This window comes from Helianthus annuus, chromosome 2 (assembly GCF_002127325.2).
Source record: "Helianthus annuus cultivar XRQ/B chromosome 2, HanXRQr2.0-SUNRISE, whole genome shotgun sequence".
Taxonomy (NCBI): domain Eukaryota; kingdom Viridiplantae; phylum Streptophyta; class Magnoliopsida; order Asterales; family Asteraceae; genus Helianthus; species Helianthus annuus.
In genome coordinates, this window is record NC_035434.2 from 76576284 (window position 1) to 76595074 (window position 18791).

Genomic DNA, 18791 nt, shown 5'->3' on the forward strand with positions numbered 1-18791 from the left:
AATGCCGTCTCGGGGAGGGTATTACTAATGTTAAAATGGGTTATCATACTAACACACGTGCATTTGTGTAATTTATAGATTATCTCCAGGAAACCCTAACGAAAAACCTAAAACAGCAATGTGAGTGATCCTTCTTTTTATGAACTCATTTTTGTGAGTTGATCCACTTTTTGTTAACTGTTTTACAAAACCTTAAATTTCCATGCGAATAACAGTTATTGAGTATTTGTAAGAATACAATTACAGTCGGTAAATTTGGGGTTTTGTATACAAAATTTGTTACCACCTGGTAAAGGAGTAACATGACCATAAGTCGGAACGACAGTACCGTGTGGTGGTAATTGATATAACTTGGAAACAAATGTAATTGCGGATGCGCCCTCAATACTGTTCACTGTGAATTTTCATTTAAACTTGATTAAACTGGGATTCACTCACCAGTATTTCCCACTGACAAAATGTTTTTAAAACGCGTTTCAGGTAACAATATGTGAAAGCCAAATAGAAGCCAGCTGGACAGCACTGAAGGCTTGGAAAAGTGGCAATAAAGTTACCTAAGAATAAAATGGATGTTTTTATTAAATAAATAGGATTTATTCCTATGAAACGTGTGTATTGAAAACTTGGGTTTTTACCCATATGTTTAATGTTATAAAACATGGTGGTTTACTCTGATTAAAACATTTCCTAACTACGGTCCTGATGAAAATTTCCGCTGCCAAATTGGATAAATAAATGTGATACCACCGAAACTGGCTCACGGCCGCCCGTTCCCGGGAGATAGGGATCGGGGGCTGTGACAGAAGGTGGTATCAGAGCTATGCCACTGATTCAGCCACAGAAGTGTTCTGCTGACATCAAAATTCAAAGTGTTAGGAAATAAATTTTGGAAATACGTGTATAATTGTATTTCTTGCTCTGTGTTATCTGACTATTTGTTAGTTTACAGTATGAGTGACCAAGGACCTTCTGACGCCTATCGTCAACTGTCTGGTTCGCCTAGGAGCGAAGGTACCTCCTCTTCTCAGCCTGCCCTCTCAGGGTATTCTGCTGACACAGAAGAAGGAATCTTTGTGTTTAAGGCTCAGTCTGAAGAGCCATTTCCTCAGAAAAAGAGGGGATGGTTCAGTAGGGGAGCGCATGAACGTAGGAAAAGAATGAAAAAGTTGCAGGAACAGCGAGTGTTAGCCGCAGCAAAAAGAGAAACTGATGCTTATAATCAGGATATGCTCAATAGGGGTATCGCTAATATCCATATTTTAGCAACCACTGCTGCCGACCCAAACCTGGAACAAATGCTAGCACCCCAACCACAAAATCCTGATCAACCCATGGAAATAGAAAACCAGATAGAAATGCCTGATTTCAACCCGGAGGAAATACCTAGGGTACCTGCACCTGATCCTCTAGACCCAAACAACTACGACCCCTGGTGGGACGATGTTAGGGACTATGTGCAACAAAACCCAATACAGGAAAATGTGCCAGTGCCCAATTTAGGAGCTTACCCAGGGTTAGATCCTCAAGATCCCTACAACATTAGTGATGCATATGTTAGGGAAATTTTAGAGAATCCATACCCATACCAGGCCCCTATGCCTCCGTATCAGGAACCCATACCTCAGTTTCCAAACCCAATCCTAGAACCTGCACCCCCAATGAGTGCAGAAAATGTCCAGGAACTTAGGACTTTTGGGGAGGAAATTTTAGAAAGCAGTGATCGTATGCGACAGGTGGGAGAACGCCTCGTATGGAAATACGATGAGCGTAATATGGATTTTTGGATGAATCCATATCAGTGAAGGTGATGGTAAAAATGGTAGTAGTAATAATAATAATAATAATAATAAAATAATATATGTGTGTATGTGTTAGAAAAAAAAAAAAAAAAAAAAAAAACTACGGATGCATACTATTAGTATTATAGCTTTACATTTCAGTCGGTACTGTAATTTTTATTTCTGTACTAGTGTGTATTGATGCATACTATATAAATAGAGTAAAAGTCGCAATGCTCGACGTTTTTGGTTAAACGTGCGTGTTATGTGATTGGATATATTCAAATATTAATTGTGATATTAATATTTGATAAATGTTTAAAATTCAGATGGCCGACGTGGGAAATCAAGAAAATCTGAACAACGATAACCAGAGTAACATTAACGTGGTTAATGAGAATTCGGACAATAATAATAACGGAAACCAAATGGATAATAGTGCCGTTCAGCATATTGTGGCACAGGGAATTATAGATGCAATGCCATTTATTATTCAAACAGTTCAGGAAGCGAATAATAAAAGTAAGCATAGCAGTAAGCGACCAACTGAACCAGAAAACAGCGTAAACAATGGACCCATACTTCAAGCGCCCATTCCCAAAAGAAGAAGAACCATGCCACATGGTTGTTCTTACAAAGAATTCTGGTCCTGCAAACCAATAGAATTCTCGGGCAATGAAGGACCCATTGCAGCTTTACGCTGGATAGAGAAAACTGAGGCAGTTCTGAAAATAAGCAAGTGTGCTGAAGAAGATAAAATAATGTTTGCTTCAAATCTGTTTAAAAATGCAGCCTTAGAATGGTGGAACACTATCCTCCAATCCAGAGGAAGTGATAGGATTTATAATATGGAATGGGAAGAATTCAAGAACATGGTAGAAAGGAAATTCTGCCCTCCCAATGAAAAAGAACAGATAGCAAATAAGTTTCTGAATTTAAGAATGACCGGGGTAGACAGTAAGGGTTACACTACCACATTCTTTGAATATGCTAGGATAGTACCTACCCTTGCATCACCTGAACCGGTATTAATCTCCCGTTACATCTGGGGATTAATTGGAGAAATTAGACATGTAGTCAAGGCCGCTAGACCCCAAACCATAGAGGAAGTTGTAGAACTAGCCAATACCTTGACAGATGAGTTAATCCGTACTAGAGAAGAAGACCAGAGGAGAAACCTAACCCAAAGGCTTACTCAAGAATTCCATTCTGGGAATTCCAATCGTAGGAATGTAGGTTCTACCTCTGCACCATACTGCAAAGCCTGCAAAAAGAAGCATTCTGGAAAATGCTCTACTTACTGCAATTTCTGCAAAGCACCAGGACATAAGGAGGAGACATGCAGAAGAAAACCAACTAATGGGATGTGCTTCAATTGTGGAGAAAAAGGTCATATCAAGCCAAACTGCCCAAAAGTGACCCCAGCTACAAATAACAAGAACCCCAGAAATGCTAGAGCATTTGTTTTGACTGCAGACGAAGCCAAGATGATCCCAGACGTCATTGCTGGTACGTTTTTAGTTAATGATATTTTTGCTAAAGTATTATTTGACTCTGGTGCCAACCAAAGTTTTATTAATACTTCATTTTGCAAACTCCTAAATCAATCATTAACTAAACTACCACAAGAATGTCTAGTGGAAACCGCAAATGGAGAAACTGTTAAGATTTCTGAAATCTTGCAGGGAGCGAATATAGAAATTATTAATCAAAAATTTATGGCAAACCTTTACCCAATGAATCTGGTTGGATTTGATGTAGTATTAGGAATGGATTGGTTAATAGCCAATAAAGCCAGTATTTTATGTGATCAAAAGACAATTCAATTAAAATCACCAAGAGGTGAAAAGATCTCAATTAAAGGAGATAAACCATTTAGATCCACTAAATTTATCTCTGTAATGAAAACTGCAAGTTGTATAAGGAAAGGATCTATAGTGTATTTGATTTCTATAATCACTAACACTAAAGGAAAAGAATTAAAAGATATCCCAGTAGTATCCCAATTTTCAGATGTCTTTCCAGAAGAATTGCCAGGACTACCGCCAAACAGGGAAGTTGAATTCAGAATTCATCTGTTACCAGGAACAGCACCGATTGCCAAAGCACCTTATCGTTTGGCACCCGCAGAAATGCAAGAACTGAAGAAACAACTAGACGAGTTGTTGGAAAAAGGATTCATACAGCCAAGCTCATCGCCATGGGGAGCGCCGATTTTATTTGTTAAAAAGAAGGACGGATCAATGCGTATGTGCATTGACTACCGGGAATTGAACAAAGTCACGATTAAGAATCGGTACCCATTACCGAGGATCGATGATTTGTTTGATCAACTTCAAGGAGCTCGATTTTTCTCTAAAATCGATTTAAGATCAGGATATCATCAATTAAAGGTACAGGAAGAGGATATTCCTAAAACCGCATTTAGAACAAGGTATGGTCATTATGAATTTACTGTCATGCCATTTGGTTTAACCAATGCCCCAGCTGCATTTATGGACATGATGAACCGAATATGTAAGCCATATTTGGATAAATTCATAATTGTCTTCATAGATGATATTCTCATTTATTCTAAAAGCAAAGAAGAGCATGCAAAGCACTTGCATTTACTTTTAAGTTTATTGAGAAAAGAGAAGCTTTATGCTAAGTTTTCAAAGTGTGAGTTTTGGTTAGAACAGGTACAATTTCTCGGACATTTAGTAAATCATGAAGGAATTCATGTAGACCCAGCAAAGATCGAAGCAATTACCAAATGGAAAACCCCAGAGTCACCAACCGAGGTTAGAAGTTTCTTAGGATTGGCCGGTTATTATAGAAGATTTATTCGAGATTTTTCTAGAATAGCCATTCCTTTAACTAAGTTAACCTGTAAATCTGTTAAGTTTGAATGGGGACCAAAACAAGAAGAAGCCTTTAGAATTCTTAAGCAAAGATTAACCCATACACCAATACTAGCATTACCAGAAGGAACTGAAGACTTTGTAATCTTTTGTGATGCTTCTAAGTTAGGTTATGGATGCGTATTAATGCAACGTCAAAAAGTTATAGCTTACGCCTCTAGACAACTTAAGAGTCATGAAGGAAATTATTCAACCCATGATTTGGAATTAGGAGCTATAATTTTTGCCCTTAAGATATGGAGACATTATCTTTATGGTAGTAAGTTTACCATATTCACAGATCATAAGAGTTTAAGATATGTCTTCGGGCAAAAAGAATTGAATATGAGACAGAGACGCTGGATGGAATTACTTAGTGATTATGATTGTGATATTCAGTATCATGCAGGAAAAGCAAATGTGGTGGCTGATGCTTTAAGTCGAAAATATCACGAAAAGCCAAAAAGAGTATGTTCTCTTAAATTAAATCTACAAGTAGATTTAAACAATCAAATTAGAAAAGCACAAGAAACAGTAATCAAGGAGGATACTGAAAAATTAAAAGGAATGATTAAGGAATTAGAAAAAGGAACAGATGGAATTTGGAGGTTCCATAAAAAGAGAATGTGGATACCTAAATTAGGAAATTTACGTCACCGTATATTAGAAGAAGCCCATAAATCTAAATATACGATGCATCCAGGAAATGATAAAATGTACCAGGATTTAAGGAAAAATTTCTGGTGGATAGGAATGAAAAAGGATGTAGCAGCTTATGTTTCTAAATGTTTAACTTGCTCACAAGTTAAAGCCGAACATCAGAAACCCTCAGGTTTGTTACAGCAATTAGAAATACCCGTTTGGAAATGGGAATTGATAACAATGGATTTTGTTACCAAATTGCCTAAAACAAGGAAAGGTAATGATACAATCTGGGTGATTGTAGATAGGTTAACCAAGTCAGCTCATTTCTTACCAATGAAGGAAACCTTTAGTATGGAACAATTAGCCAAATTATATGTAAATGAAATTGTTTCATTACATGGCATTCCTTTATCAATTGTTTCCGATAGAGATAGCCGTTTTACTTCTCATTTTTGGTCAAGTTTCCAAAGAGCAATGGGAACCAGGCTAAATCTAAGCACTGCGTATCATCCTCAAACAGACGGACAAAGTGAAAGGACAATTCAGACAATGGAAGACATGCTTAGAGCTTGTGTAATTGATTTTGGAGGTAATTGGGACGAACACTTACCTTTAATAGAATTTTCTTATAATAACAGCTATCACACAAGTATCAATGCTGCACCATTCGAAGCACTTTATGGACGAAAGTGCAGAACCCCAGTCTGTTGGGCAGAAATTGGAGAAAAACAATTATCTGGACCTGAAGTAGTACAAGAAACAACTGATAAAATCATTCAAGTCAAGGAACGACTGAAAACAGCACGTGATCGCCAAAAGAGCTATGCTGATAACAGACGCAAACCATTAGAATTTCAAGTAGGAAATAAAGTATTATTGAAAGTCTCTCCCTGGAAAGGAGTGGTAAGATTCATCAAAAGAGGAAAGCTTAGTCCCAGGTATATTGGACCTTTTGAAATTATCCGAAAAATAGGACCTGCAGCTTATCAGCTACGACTGCCAGAGGAAATGGCAGGAATACATGATGTGTTTCATGTATCTAATCTCAAAAAGTGTTTAGCTGATGAATCACTCGTAGTACCTCTTAAGGATATAGAGGTTAATGAGCAACTCAAGTTTGTGGAGAAGCCTCTACAAATTGAAGATAGGAAAGTTAAAAATCTCAAGCATAAGAGATTGGTTCTGGTCAAAGTAAAGTGGGACTCCAAAAGAGGACCCGAGTACACGTGGGAGCTTGAATCCGAAATGCAAAAGAAATATCCACACTTGTTCCAGTAGATCTCGAGGACGAGCTCTAAAACAAGGTGGGGAGGATATAACAACCCTCGGTAAAACAGACATCCTCATAATAATTCTGATACCCTAATATATCTTTAAATATATCTATGTGTCTTTATATGTATCCCGTATGTGAAAACCGAGCCCTCGAACTAGATTATACTATATAAAATAAATAAAAACAATAAAAGTTAAGTTGAGGCGGGCCGCATGGACCTCACCTCAACCTAACGCGGGCCGTGTCACACCCCCAAAATCCACACGCGGAGTATCACCGCTTGGAGGCGTGACATGACCAGGATCCTAACCACCAATCATATTGAACATGTAATTAAGTATAGCGGAAGCATTTAAGTAATCCAAACAATAGTATGTTTGATTTAACATAAGTGTTGAAACATCATTCAAGATCCTTTGCCCACAACGACCTGCTCCTCCCTGTGCAAGCTCCATAATGTACCTAAGGTCCTGCAAGGCATGCAGCAAATAATCAACAAACTAGTTGAGCGAGTTCACAGATAATAAGTTCAGTAATGGAGTAGTATAGCAAACATTTCGTTTGTTTATCTAGTCATGCATCGTATTAGTTCGTTCATTGTTCATGTATAGTATTGATTCGTATCGCGGGCCATTTCGGCATGTATGCGAAGATTGGGGAAAGTTCCCAAGTATTCTAGACTATGTATATTTGTATCGCGGCCACCCTGGCATGTGTGCGAAGTTTTAGTATATAGTTCGCGGCCTTTCCAAGGCATGTGTGCGAATGATAGTCATAATATCGCGGCCAACCCCTGGCGTGTATGCGAAGATCAGTTCAATTGGTATACTAGTCTAGCCGTATCTTATCATTCACCACCCTCACCCTGAGGACTCATATCATTATGTTCTGTTAACTAAGTATGTACGTATAGTTTATTCAATCCCATTCCCACCCTGGGAACCCCATGCCTTGGCTGTGTGAACTCACCTTGGATTGCTCGGCAGATACACAAAGAGTACAGGTAGCAAGTAAATGATCAACCACGTCCTATCATGGTTTATTATGTAAGTCAGGTTCGGTTCAAGTATCGCACGTATGTATCACATAAGTTACCACGTTGCAAGCATACAAGGATTCATGGTAAACACGTACACGTATCGATAAACAATCTAAGTATTCGTCCCAACCATAACCCGGCCCAAATAATATTCACCCAACCTATCAGCCCAATCAGATAAGTAGTCCAAATAGCCGAGGTGCAAACAAGTCCAGTTATCCGGCCCAATTAGTTGGGCTCGTGTCAGTGTGCAAGTCCAATTATGTGTACGTGCATGGTCTCGACTCGCAACAGAGATTACGAGTCGCAACAAGGGAGATCTCGACAGATGCATATCCTTCGAGACTAGGTGGTCTCGAGTCAGGTCTCGAGTCGCAACGGGGTTACGAGTCGCAACGACTGGTCTCGGCTCGTCATGGTTTGGTTACGAGTCGCAACCGGGACTCGCAACCATGGTTTCGGCTCATGCTGTTGTGTGGGGTTCCGAGTCGCAACAAGACTCGCAATCTCGGTTTCGACTCGCAAATCCGTGTGCCTAACAACTTGTAACAGTTTCCATGTTTCATGCAATCAGTTATGCCAATCAATTATCAATTTCCATAATTCAAATCAACTAACAGTTTCTCATGAATCCTACTAAGTATTATCGATCAAACAGGCAATAACAACATAAATTCTTATGAACCCTAATTTAACCATATGAACAATAATACCACTTAATCATATTAAGTTCCGGTTCCATGAACGTTAATAATCTGATTTGCAAAACATCACAGCCGATCCACAAGACATTAACATTAAATATCATCAACAATAAATCCGATTTCGTAACATGGTGGCCGATTAACTAACCTATCCGACCGATCAATCAAACAAGTTTGGCCGATTGACTAGCCGATCAACAACAACATCCTAACAATCCAGTTAACATGCATATCCAAATAACAACATATCAGATTAACACATATCCGGCCGGTTAATAATACGTTCGGCCGATCGAACAAAGCTTAATTTAACACAGAATTATTCAAAGCATGCGATCTTAGGTCACAATTAAACACTAACCGATCGGGTAGAGGTGATTCGAATTCGAGGTTGATGTCCGGCCGTCTTGTGTTTGCGAACGAGAGGGAGAGTTTGTGTGTGTTCTTGATTGCTAAGTTTTGTAAAACCAAAACCCTAGAGGTAATGTGTGTATATATGCGTGTGAAGGGAAGTGGGCCGAAACCCCCACTTGGGTTTCCTCATGGTCTCGAGTCCAACCATATGGACCGAGTGGGTTCTTATAAATGTTTCACTAATCGTTCAAGTAGTAACATATGCAATCACATTAAATCACGTAACATGTAACATTTAATCACTCACACAACCGTGTAACACAAAACATATCATGTATTCGTTCAAGTAACATAGTTCTGGAGTACGGGTTGTCACATTATCCCCAACTAATTGGAAATTTCGTCCCGAAATTTGGTATGCACTCACTGAGGAAGCTAGGTAAGTTTAATCGTTCACTGGTTTTTCCTGGGGTGTCACATCCTCCCCCCGTTGATCTGGAATTTCGTCCCGAAATTCCGAAGTAGTAGCTTCAGCCTCAGTAGTGGTAGCATTGGTTTCGAATAACTGGGGGTACTTTTCTGTCATCCTGTCTTCGCGTTCCCAGGTGTACTCTGGGCCACGTTTGGAGTTCCAACGAACTCGAGCAAGAGGGATTTTCTTGTGTTTGAGGACCTTCATATCCCGGTCCGTGATTTCAACTGGTTCCCCGACGAACTGCAACCGCCCGTCGATAGTAAGTTCTTAAAAGAAGTGATGAGGGTTTCATCTGATAGGCATTTCTTTAAGTTCGACACATGAAAGACATTGTGAACTGCCCCGAGTTCAGCTGGTACGTTCGATCTATAGGCTACCCTGCCTATGCGTTCTATGATCTCGTATGGTCCCCGACCTGAAATTCCAATGGCTTTCTACGCTTGTCCGCGTAGGCTTTCTGACGGTCGCGTGCTGCCGCCATGCGTTGTCGTATCTGTGCAATCTTTTCTGTGGCGTCCATTACAATCTCTGGACCCGTGATCTGACTATTCCCCACCTCTGCCCAACAGAGAGGTGACCGGCATCTACGCCCGTACAATGCCTCGAATGGTGCGGCTTGTATGCTACTGCGCTCATGTTTAATCGTGAGTCGGATGGTTTGTGCATTGCTTGCCAAAGTTCTGACGTGAATCGTGCATCGCGACCCGCAATGATGGACGTGGGCACCCCGTGCCTCAAAACAACTTCTTTAAGATAGATGTCTGCGAGAGTGGAGAACTTGTCCGTTTCCTTAATCGGTAGGAAGTGTGCAGACTTGGTGAGTCGATCCACGATCACCCATATGGTATCGTTCCCATGCTGGGATCGAGGTAGGCCTGTAACGAAATCCATGGAAATTTCTTCCCATTTCCACTGAGGTATCTTAAGCTGCTGAAGTAGGCCCTGTTAGTTTCTGGTATTCAACCTTGACTCTCACTCAGGTCAAGCATTTTCCGACGTATGTAGCAATGTGGGCCTTCCTACTAGGCCACCAATAAGTAGTGCTGATGTCTTAGTACGTTCTATCCGACCCTGGATGTACTGAGTGGTAAGGCTTGTGAGCTTCATCCATCACAAGTTCGCGTAGACCGCCATAAAGTGGGACCTAAATACGCCCCGTTACATAGTAGGCGCCGTCTGCCTTCTGTCCTAATCGTTGTCGTGAGCCGCGTAAGGCATTCAGCCTTGACGTTTTCGGGCTTCCGTGCTTCTATCTGAGCAGTTCGTATCTGTGCTGGCAGGCTAGTCTGGATCGTAAGCTGTAGCGCTCGCACGCGCTGAGGTAGGGTGTCCTTCCGACTGAGGGCGTCCGCCACAACCTTGGCCTTGCCTGAATGGTACTTGATGGCGCATTCGTAGTCGCTAAGTAGTTCAACCCATCGTCGTTGACGCATGTTCAAATCCTTCTGCTCAAGAATATGCTCGAGACTCCTGTGATCGGTGTAAATCGTGCACCTGGTACCGTACAGGTAGTGTCGCCATATCTTAAGCGCGAACACATCAGCTCCCAGCTCTAAATCGTGCGTCGTGTAGTTGCGTTCATGAATCTTAAGTTGACGTGTAGCGAAAGCGATAACCTTGTCGCGCTGAAAAGCAGTCTCCTGGGGCTCTCCCCAGCAATAGGTGACACCCTTCTGTGTCAGTAGCGTAAGTGGCTGAGCAATCTTCGAGAAATCCCTGCGTAAACCGTCCGTAGTACGTGATGCAGGCCAGTTTCTGGTTGAGTCTACCTTGGATGGATCGACACGGATTCCATCCTTGCTCACTACGTGGCCTAAGAAGTGGACTTCACGAATACTATGACGAACTCGTCTAGGTAGGGTCTGCACACCCTGTTCATAAGGTCCTTAAATACGGCAGGAGCGTTCAAATAATATCAAACCATCCATCATATCAAACATAAAGTATAGTAAATTAAAATAGTCCATAAAACCCAGTACGATTCATGTTCAGACCAAACTTTGTTTGAGTAACAGAGACATAATAAAGGAAATCCCAAAACGAGTTATGAGTTCAAACAGCGTCTCCTTGTCCTAGCATGAAAGCTCGACCCCTTGCCTCGTTGCCATTGTTGTTGTTGTTGTTCCCATTGCCCTGGTTATTGTTGTTGTTCTGATTCTGGTTCAACTGTGGGCAATCGCGCTTGTAATGACCTTCTGCTCCACACTGGAAACATCCCCGATTTCCACGCTGTGGCTGCTGCTGCTGTGGGTTCTGAGGAGCTGGTGGTGGAAGTTGCTGATTCTGGTTTGCAGGTCGTGAGCTCCTGCAATCTTTGGCTTCGTGTCCTATCTTGAAACATCTCTGGCAACGTTCCTTGCGACACCTTCCACTGTGGTGCTTGTTACACTTGTTACATAGTGGGTGTACTCCCCTGTATCCACCCTGCTCCTGACTGCCAGATGATTGCTGACTCGGATTCTGGTAGTCATTCGTCCTGCGCTGCTGTGCTTGAGACTGTTCGGAATCCCCATCCCATTTCCGTTTGTTGTCGCTGGGTGTAGCAGTAGTAGCAGCTGAAGTGACTGTAGCAGTAGCGTTGACACGCTTAGGCAGTTTATTCTGATCCACTGCCTGGTCGGTGATGCGATGAGCGAGGCGTTGGATTTCCTGGATGTTTTCGAGGTTAGCCGACGTCACGTGGCTCTGAATCTCTGGCGCCAAACCCTTGAGATACAACTCAATGCGCTTGTATGGAGGGTCCACCATAGTAGGACACAGAACTGCCAGCTCGTTTGACCGTTTCGTATACGCTTCGATCTCCGACCCAATCATTTTCAGATTATACAGCTCGTCTTCCAGCTTGTGAATGTCTTCACGCGTGCAATACTCACGCTTGATGAGTTCCTTAAAATCGTTCCATGGGGTGGCGTTAGCAGCTGCCAACCCTAAGATTTGAACTTGGGCGTTCCACCAAGTTAGTGCTATTCCCTCCAAGGTGCCGGTGGCAAACTTGACCTTGCGAGCCTCAGGGCACTCGCACATCTCGAATACTGATTCTAGCTTCTCGAACCAGTGGAGGAGTCCAACCGCTCCTTCTGTGCCGCTGAAAGAGTTTGGACGACAGTCCATGAAATTCTTGAAAGTGCAGACAGGCTGCTGCGCGTGTTGACCTGCTTGAGCTGCTGCAACTGCCGCAGCAACTTGAGCTTGAACGAGAGCCTCTAGCTGGGCTTGAGTCATGTTGATTCGTCCAGACATGATCTTCATAGTAAAAGTAATGTAAATAAGAGTGGCTCGCGAGTAGGGCGATGACAGAAAAGTATGGGCATATAGGTGTTCTCATGAAATCAAAGCATGTGTATCTAAACGTAATGCGAGCAAAGTTCTAAGCAGTTCTAGCAAACAGGCAATAAACATAAACCTTATTACCTAAGATGTCGAGTCTTGCACGTGGAGCGAAGCGTCGTTGTGGATCGTTGAGAGCACTGTTCTGGTTATAGTCTGGTTTTAATAAAAACGTTTTCCCACATTAAAACCTAGTTCCCTATAACCAATGGCTCTGATACCAATCTGTCACACCCCCAAAATCCACACGCGGAGTATCACCGCTTGGAGGCGTGACATGACCAGGATCCTAACCACCAATCATATTGAACATGTAATTAAGTATAGCGGAAGCATTTAAGTAATCCAAACAATAGTATGTTTGATTTAACATAAGTGTTGAAACATCATTCAAGATCCTTTGCCCACAACGACCTGCTCCTCCCTGTGCAAGCTCCATAATGTACCTAAGGTCCTGCAAGGCATGCAGCAAATAATCAACAAACTAGTTGAGCGAGTTCACAGATAATAAGTTCAGTAATGGAGTAGTATAGCAAACATTTCGTTTGTTTATCTAGTCATGCATCGTATTAGTTCGTTCATTGTTCATGTATAGTATTGATTCGTATCGCGGGCCATTTCGGCATGTATGCGAAGATTGGGGAAAGTTCCCAAGTATTCTAGACTATGTATATTTGTATCGCGGCCACCCTGGCATGTGTGCGAAGTTTTAGTATATAGTTCGCGGCCTTTCCAAGGCATGTGTGCGAATGATAGTCATAATATCGCGGCCAACCCCTGGCGTGTATGCGAAGATCAGTTCAATTGGTATACTAGTCTAGCCGTATCTTATCATTCACCACCCTCACCCTGAGGACTCATATCATTATGTTCTGTTAACTAAGTATGTACGTATAGTTTATTCAATCCCATTCCCACCCTGGGAACCCCATGCCTTGGCTGTGTGAACTCACCTTGGATTGCTCGGCAGATACACAAAGAGTACAGGTAGCAAGTAAATGATCAACCACGTCCTATCATGGTTTATTATGTAAGTCAGGTTCGGTTCAAGTATCGCACGTATGTATCACATAAGTTACCACGTTGCAAGCATACAAGGATTCATGGTAAACACGTACACGTATCGATAAACAATCTAAGTATTCGTCCCAACCATAACCCGGCCCAAATAATATTCACCCAACCTATCAGCCCAATCAGATAAGTAGTCCAAATAGCCGAGGTGCAAACAAGTCCAGTTATCCGGCCCAATTAGTTGGGCTCGTGTCAGTGTGCAAGTCCAATTATGTGTACGTGCATGGTCTCGACTCGCAACAGAGATTACGAGTCGCAACAAGGGAGATCTCGACAGATGCATATCCTTCGAGACTAGGTGGTCTCGAGTCAGGTCTCGAGTCGCAACGGGGTTACGAGTCGCAACGACTGGTCTCGGCTCGTCATGGTTTGGTTACGAGTCGCAACCGGGACTCGCAACCATGGTTTCGGCTCATGCTGTTGTGTGGGGTTCCGAGTCGCAACAAGACTCGCAATCTCGGTTTCGACTCGCAAATCCGTGTGCCTAACAACTTGTAACAGTTTCCATGTTTCATGCAATCAGTTATGCCAATCAATTATCAATTTCCATAATTCAAATCAACTAACAGTTTCTCATGAATCCTACTAAGTATTATCGATCAAACAGGCAATAACAACATAAATTCTTATGAACCCTAATTTAACCATATGAACAATAATACCACTTAATCATATTAAGTTCCGGTTCCATGAACGTTAATAATCTGATTTGCAAAACATCACAGCCGATCCACAAGACATTAACATTAAATATCATCAACAATAAATCCGATTTCGTAACATGGTGGCCGATTAACTAACCTATCCGACCGATCAATCAAACAAGTTTGGCCGATTGACTAGCCGATCAACAACAACATCCTAACAATCCAGTTAACATGCATATCCAAATAACAACATATCAGATTAACACATATCCGGCCGGTTAATAATACGTTCGGCCGATCGAACAAAGCTTAATTTAACACAGAATTATTCAAAGCATGCGATCTTAGGTCACAATTAAACACTAACCGATCGGGTAGAGGTGATTCGAATTCGAGGTTGATGTCCGGCCGTCTTGTGTTTGCGAACGAGAGGGAGAGTTTGTGTGTGTTCTTGATTGCTAAGTTTTGTAAAACCAAAACCCTAGAGGTAATGTGTGTATATATGCGTGTGAAGGGAAGTGGGCCGAAACCCCCACTTGGGTTTCCTCATGGTCTCGAGTCCAACCATATGGACCGAGTGGGTTCTTATAAATGTTTCACTAATCGTTCAAGTAGTAACATATGCAATCACATTAAATCACGTAACATGTAACATTTAATCACTCACACAACCGTGTAACACAAAACATATCATGTATTCGTTCAAGTAACATAGTTCTGGAGTACGGGTTGTCACAGGCCGCGCGAGTAGGTACCAGGAGATCGCCAAAACCATAAGCCCAAGCGGGCCGCGTACATGTTCGGTTTAGTTGATGCGGGCCGCGAGGGAGCAAGATAGTGGCACAGCCCGGTGGTGACACGTGTCATCATCGTGGCGAGTCTAGGGGTTGAGCCGGACAAGCTATACGTTGACTTTGGGTCAACGCGGGCCGCGTAAGGCCTGGCCAAACTTCACGCGGGCCGCCTGGAAGTCCAATTACAGCCCTATATAAGAAGGCAACGGACTTTCGGTTTTCGTCGCTCACTTTCTTTCGTTCTTTCTAAATTTCTGTAGTAGTGTTACTATAGCCGGGCATTATACCCCCTAAAATAGCGAGGTTCTGCTACGATGTAAGTATTATAACCCCTGGAGACGTATTAGATACGCTGCCCGATTGATCAAGGGTTCCGTAACGGCTGTCGTGGTTCTGCCCGACGTAGTCGTTGGAATGCCGTCTCGGGGAGGGTATTACTAATGTTAAAATGGGTTATCATACTAACACACGTGCATTTGTGTAATTTATAGATTATCTCCAGGAAACCCTAACGAAAAACCTAAAACAGCAATGTGAGTGATCCTTCTTTTTATGAACTCATTTTTGTGAGTTGATCCACTTTTTGTTAACTGTTTTACAAAACCTTAAATTTCCATGCGAATAACAGTTATTGAGTATTTGTAAGAATACAATTACAGTCGGTAAATTTGGGGTTTTGTATACAAAATTTGTTACCACCTGGTAAAGGAGTAACATGACCATAAGTCGGAACGACAGTACCGTGTGGTGGTAATTGATATAACTTGGAAACAAATGTAATTGCGGATGCGCCCTCAATACTGTTCACTGTGAATTTTCATTTAAACTTGATTAAACTGGGATTCACTCACCAGTATTTCCCACTGACAAAATGTTTTTAAAACGCGTTTCAGGTAACAATATGTGAAAGCCAAATAGAAGCCAGCTGGACAGCACTGAAGGCTTGGAAAAGTGGCAATAAAGTTACCTAAGAATAAAATGGATGTTTTTATTAAATAAATAGGATTTATTCCTATGAAACGTGTGTATTGAAAACTTGGGTTTTTACCCATATGTTTAATGTTATAAAACATGGTGGTTTACTCTGATTAAAACATTTCCTAACTACGGTCCTGATGAAAATTTCCGCTGCCAAATTGGATAAATAAATGTGATACCACCGAAACTGGCTCACGGCCGCCCGTTCCCGGGAGATAGGGATCGGGGGCTGTGACAGATGAACTGAAGAAATGCCAACATATCGCAAGGGGGAGTCTGAAGACCTGCAAGAAAAGATTGAGAGAGAGAAGCCCAGAGACAGATCAAGACTGAAGATGTAAAGACATGACATTGTCAAAGACTCGACACTACGACTCGTCAACATTTGAGGGGGAGTCTGTTAGTGCACTACATCTGTCGACTTCGTCTTGTATCGAGTCTTAGTTTTAGATTGTTAGATCAGGGCATGTTTTATGAGAAAATAGGATAGCATATAGGTTTAACCTGGCAGGTCCGCTTATGTGTCCATGTACCTTGGAGGGAACCTCAACACCTATAAATAGGTGCACTTAAGCGAACCACGTAGGAACCTTCTTGATTTCCATACCGAGGTGCTGCCGGTATGAGAATTGGATGTAAACGCTGTCATATATATATATATATATCAATAAAGTGATTTAAGTGAAGATCTAGCTGTTTCTACGTCAGGTACTTGTTTTCCGCAACTGTATCTAATCAAAAGTCCTCTGAACGACTCGTTCGGGTCAAAACACGATCCTACAGTTACAGTTCAAATTGGCATACTTTCACAGTTTGTCAAATTTAGTCACTGTAGGCGAATTAACTTGTTTTTGCCATTCCAAAGCCTTCAAAACTTATTTCTAAGTTATGTAAAGGTTATTCAAGGTATGTTAAGTACATGTTGATGTTCCGGAGTATTTGTTGCATTAAACTGAATACGTTTACGCACCAGTTTGCGTATAATTCTCAAGAAAGCGATGTAGAGTTTAAAATCGAACAAAAGTCAAAACATGGAAAATGTAAAACATAAACAAACAAACATTGGAATCAAATAACTTTGTTTTATTGATAACTGAACTGTTCATAATGATTTCAAGCACAAATGTTACAACATTTGATGTCCATGAGCTCCATTTCTTCAGCATCTATCTGATCGTAATCCTCTTTCGTCAGCATAGGATTTCCGATCCTTCCAGCAACCAATCCTTCATAAGATTCTAGCACGGTAGCAAGTAACGCCATGTGATTTTTAGCAACTTCTTCAAAAAAACTTTGACCATTTGGGAGATTCAAGGCAATGTTACACTGTATCACACAACCATTTCCACTTTTTGAACTTTGAGAATGAAAACTTGAAGTTGAACCCTTTGGATTAACATTTGGATATGAAGAAATTCCACTGCTGCTGTTTGAACTTTGATCAACAATTCCAGATGAGTTCCCAGCACTAAAAGCAGTTTGAATTTTCGGACTCATTTCAACCTCTTAAAAACTGCCTTTGTAATACATTTTCACATCTTGTTGATTACTCGGATTGTTCATCCTTGCAATCTTTTGTTGTTCAAGATCTTGACCTTCAATCTTTTCGATGAACTGAGAAATCGTCAAACCATCATATTCTCCGGTATTCTTCAAGATCATCAAAAATGTACCCCACTCTTTCTGAGGCAAAGCATCAGCTAATTTGTCGACCCATTCATCTTGAGGTTTTTCAATTCCTAGCAACGACATAGATCGTACTAAGTGACAGTATCTTTCAATCAACTTCTTTGATGATTCTCCCGACAAGCTTGAAAATAAATCTAACTCTTTCTTAAGCAATGCTTTCTTGCTCCTGATCATTTTTTCACTACCCTCAAACTTAGTTTTAAGTGCATCCCAGATAGATCGTGCAGTACCATCATGTTGAAGCAGAATGAAAATGTCTTCTTTAATAGCTTGCTGTAACAAAGTAATCATCATCTTTTCTGCTTTGTACATGTCTCTCTCTTTGTCATCTAGTTCAAAAATATTTTTGATAACTTGAAAATCTGTACGCGGTTTAATATATTTCTTCTCAATGCATTCCCAAGATCTCAAATGATTGGCTTGAACCCAGTTTTCAAAACGGTCTTTCCATCCATAATATTCTTCAATTCCCATGAGTTTCGGGGGTTTTTGCAAAGTTCCGGTTTCGTTTTCCATGTTCATGCTTTGAACCATAGCAGCCGGAGTAGTCGGGGATGTAGCAAACGCGTTATAGAACTCTTCTTCCATGATTCAGTAAAAAGTTTATCAAGATAAATATTTTTAAACGAAATTAATGCTTTAAACGGAATCACTCCAAGCGAAATTAACCTTTCAAGGGAGATTACCTGCACAATCAATTTCAGACGGAATTATGATTCAAACGAGATTAAGATCTTCAAACGAAATTAGGAATTTCGTTTGAACTGCCAAACGAAATTTAATTTCGAATGGAATTACACAGGATTTCAAGCGAAATTACAACTTTCAAACGGAATTATGATTTCGTTTGAAAATTTTCAAGCGGAATACTAATTCCGTGTGGAATTAGCAGCAAATTCAAACGGAATTAACCAAACTATGTAATTTCGTGCGGAATTAGGGTGTAATTTCACGCGGAATTATGATGATGTCAGTATATCCGATCTGATGTTCAAGCGAAATTATCAATTTTATCAGAATTAAATCGAATTAAGGTCCAATTTCCTCAAGGATTTGTTAAAAACACAATTTCGCTTATGATATGTGAAATTCAGATCATTTGGATCGTTAAAACTAGTTCAATTTAGAA